Source organism: Ursus arctos, unplaced genomic scaffold (assembly GCF_023065955.2).
Source record: "Ursus arctos isolate Adak ecotype North America unplaced genomic scaffold, UrsArc2.0 scaffold_33, whole genome shotgun sequence".
NCBI lineage: Eukaryota > Metazoa > Chordata > Mammalia > Carnivora > Ursidae > Ursus > Ursus arctos.
The window spans coordinates 26,002,969-26,007,683 of record NW_026623019.1 but is presented as its reverse complement, the minus strand read 5'-3'; positions in this window follow the sequence as shown (position 1 = coordinate 26,007,683).

Below are 4,715 nucleotides of genomic sequence, written 5' to 3'. Positions count from 1 at the left end.
GTTTTCTTGCCTTGTGTCAAATAGTAGTAGTAGTAATAACAGTGAATGCGTATTGCATTTGGTAACTCACTTAGTTTTCACGACCTCACGAATTAGGTACTCTATACAAATAACCCCTTTCACAGATGACAGAATGGAGAACGGAGAGGGGAAGTCATTGGCCCAAGGTCTCCAGCCAGTGAGCGGCAGCACAGGTATGTGAACCCAGGTAGTCTGGCCAGGAAACACTTCATGTATTGCCTCTCCCGTGTGTTGTCCGTTGGGTCTGAGCGTGCAGAGCTGACCTGAGCAGAGCTGGTTGCGCCTTCTGGGTACTGGACAGGTGAAAAGTTAGGGGCTACCCGTCTACGAGCTGTTGGCGTCACATGTGGGTGGAACCCTCTGAGTCACAGAGGAAGGCTTACATTAGTACTAAGGGGTGACATTTTTATAAAAACGTAACACACTATTGAACAACAAAGCCTAGCAATTCCTAATGTCTAATTACCATAAGGAAAAATATTCATCGTAAAAACAAGGTTTAAGGAAATACAATTTGTTGGGGCGCCTGGGTGGCACAGTGGTTAAGCGGCTGCCTTCGGCTCAGGGCGTGATCCCGGCGTTATGGGATCGAGCCCCACATCAGGCTCCTCCACTATGAGCCTGCTTCTTCCTCTCCCACTCCCCCTGCTTGTGTTCCCTCTCTCGCTGGCTGTTCCTATCTCTGTCAAATAAATAAATAAAATCTTTAAAAAAAAAAATCAGTCCTGTAGTTTAAAAAAAAAAAAAAAGGAAATACAATTTGTTGCAAGCAAGTACATTTCTCACTAGGCTTTCTATATAAGCAGTTTCTGCCTTAGCTGACCCTGAGCTAGAATTCCAAGATCATAGCAAGTTACGTGTTAAACCTCTGTGGACTTTCTTGAGCTCAGATTTAGGCAAATATAATATGTCATTTGCTAAATATAAATATATTAAATACATTTAATCAGATAAGTTTAACATTACACATTAAATATTTTAAATACTTCAAATCTATTTAATGTGTTACTATGTTAAAATGTAGATATATAAAATACATATATTTAACTTGTGAGCTTAAATATGCATCCGTGTAAATCCTCTTTTCCTGCAAACGATCCCTGCTACTTTGGTGTTTCCAATAGGAAACTCATGTTTGAGCTTAAGCATTGGATCTGCTTTTGTGCACTGACCGGACCCAAAGCCAGTATTTTTCCCACTCCAGCTGTGGCTAGGCCTCAGGAAAGTCCCCCGAACTCACAAAGCACCTTTTGATTTTTCACCCTCTTAGTTCTTGTAACTCCTGGCTCTGGAAGCACTGAGGGAGACGGGGTGGCCTGGGAGCCATTTCTTACTATTAAGAGAACTGGATGGGAAACAATACTCCCTTACCCAGTGCCATGATGAAACCAAACAAAACCACAAAAAGATAACTTTGCTCTGCTCTGTGTGTTCTGTGTGGTCTTTTGATGAGGCCGCTGGTTTATTTATAGTCTTCAACTGGTACTTGGGTTCTGCCGTGGATGCATCCAGTCTTTCTCTTTCACACTGAGGAAGACAGACTTAGCGTAAACAGTGATTCTCCTCTGATGATTTGTGGAATCTCAAAAGTTGGATTTGACCTTGGAAATCCTGAGATGCCCTTCGCCGCTGAGCCCGAAGGGCTGGTGTTCGCTGAGCATTGTGTGGGGGCTTGGCAGGAACTCGGGTCTGCTGGTTCTCAGGCTCCACATGTCATGCTGTCCCTAAAATGCGAGCTCCCTCCTACTCCTAATCAAAACACATAATGTTCTCTTTGCAAAGGAAAACACCCCTTTAACCACTCAAATATTTGGCTGCCAGGGACTTTCTGTTAGGTTCCTCAGTAACGGCAATAGCAGGATTTGTAGAGGTCCCCATGCCTCCCTGCTGCCACCTACAGGCCTGACTGGTTCCCAGAGGTTCCATAGGCATATTCCTCATGTTCTAAGTTAAAATCATGCCTAAATACTTTAAAGTATGTCAGTGGAGGAGTTTCTCCACAATGGCATGCTTGCTGTTTTGTGTCTTTCACCAAAAGCTAAGTCCAGTTTGACTTGAAGCACCTGTCTGTCCTGACTTTGCTACCATGCTATGCCACTTGGGGTTTGGTGGACGCCCTGTGACCAGGAAGGGGGTAGAAACTCCAGATGAGCATCATTGGTTCTCAAAGTTCTCAGAGTGACTGTGGTCCCTGGTCCCCAGCTTAGAATTGGAAATAATTTCAGGATGACTACAGTGGCACCACCCCCACCCTGCAATGACATGTCCACATCCAAATCCCTGGAGCCTGTGAACATGACCTTATTTAGAAAGAGGATCTTTGCAGATTTAACTAAATTAAGGAATTTGAGACGATGAGATTATCCCGAATTACCTGGGTCTGTCCAAAATCCAATGATATGCATTCTCTTATAAGAGAAGCACACAGAATGCAATGTGAAGATGGAAGCAGAGACTAGACTGATGGGTCCACAAGTCAAAGAAACTGAAGAATGCCAACGGCCACCAGAAGCTGGAGGAGCCAAGGAAGGATTCATCCCTACAGCTCGAGGGAGCACCCAACAAAATGAAAGACATATAAATCCAGCAAAATATGTGTAAGATCTGCAAACTCTGAAGCACCAAATCAAAGAAGAACTACATGGAGAGTTATTCTGTGTTCATGGGTAGGAAGACTCAATATTGTCAAGATGTCAGTTCTTCCCAGCTTGATTTATAGATTCAATGCAATCCCAACCAAAATTCCAGCAAGTTATTTCATGGATATTGACAAACTGATTCTACAGTTTCTGTGGACAGGCAAAAGACCCAAAATAGCCAACACAATATTGAAGGGGAAGAACATGATTGGAGGACGGATGCTACCCAACTACAAGACTTACTATAAATCTACAGTAATTAAGGGGCACCTGGGTGGCTCAATGGGGCATTCAACTTGATGCCAGCTTGGGCCATGGTCTTGGGGTTGTGGGATCAAGCCCCGCATTGGGCTCCACGCTCAGTGTGGAGTCTGCATGTCCCGCTCCCTCTGCCCCTCCCCCTGCTCATGTTTGCGCTCTCTCTAATAAATAAATTTAAATAAATAAATAAATATTTTAAAAAATCTAGAGTAATTAAGACAGTGTAGTATTGGTGAAAGAACAGACAAATAGATCAATGGAACAGGATAGAGAACCCAGAAACAGACCCCCATAAATATAGTCAATCGATCCTTGACAAAGGAGCAAAGGGAATACAATGGAGCAAAGATAGTCTCTTGAGCAAATGGTGCTGGAACGACCAGACATCCACATGCGTGAAATGAATTTAGACACAGATCTTATACCCCGCCCAAAATTAACTCAAAATGAATCATAGGCCTAAATATAAACCGAAAACTCCTAGAAAATAATATAGGAGAAAACCTAGGTGAGCTTGGGTATGGTAATGACTTTTTAGATACAACACCAAAGACAAGATCCATGAAAGAAGTAATTGATAAGCTGGGCTTCATTAAGATGAAAAATTGCTCTGGGAAAGACAGTGTCAAGAGGATGAGAAGATAGGCCACAGTCTGGGAAAAAATACTTGCAAAAGACACATCTGATAAAGGACTGTTACTCAAAATATACAAAGAACTCTTAAAAATTCAATAAGAAAACAACTGCTTAAAAAAGGGGCCAAAGACCTTAACAGACACCTCACCAAAGAAGATATTCAGATGGCAAATAAGCATATGAAAAGATGCTCTACATCATATGTCATCAGGGAAATGCAAATTAAAGGAACACCCCTACACACTTTTTAGAATAGCCAAAATCCGGAACACTGACAACACCAAATGCTGGTGAGGATGTGTGAAGCAACAGGAACTCCCATTCATTGCTGGCAGGAATGCCAAGCGGTATAGCCATTCTGAAAGAGAGCTTGGCAGTTTTCTTATAAAACTAAACACACTCACCATATGATCCAGCCATCATAGGACTTGACACTTAACCCAAAGATGCTGAAAACTTCCATCATACAAAAATCTGCAGAAAGTCACTTAAAGCAGCCTTATTCATCACTGCCAAAACCTTGAAGCAACCAAGATGCCCTTCAGCAGTGAATGGGTAAATACACTGTGGTCCATCCATACAATGGAATATTTTTTGGTGCTTGAAAGAAATGAACTATAAAGGCATGAAAGGACACGGAAGAAACTTAGATGCATATTTCTAAGAGAAAGAAGCTGAAATGAAAAGGCTACATGGTGTATGATTCTAACTATATGGCAGTTTGGTAAAAGCAAAACAATGGAGACAGTAAAAAGGTCAGTGGTTGGCAGAGGTCAGCGGGGGAAGAGACATGAACGGGCAGAGCAAAGAGGGTTTCTGGGACAGTGAATATCTGGGACAGTGAATATCATACTCTGTATGATATTATGATGATAGATACACGTCAGTATACATTTGTCTAGACCCATAAGATATGGAACACCAAGAGAGAATCCTAAGGTGATTACGATGTGTCAATGTAGGTTCATACTTTGTAAAAAATACGTCACTCTAGTGAGTGATGTTGGTAACGGGGCGGGGGGTGGGCTGAGCCTGCGTGCGTGCAGGGAGAAATGGGAAATCTCCGTACCTCCGCTTGATTTTATCGTAAACCTAAACAGCGCTAAAAAAAAACCAGTCTTAAATTAAAAACAAAACAAAACGCATAACATGATGGGA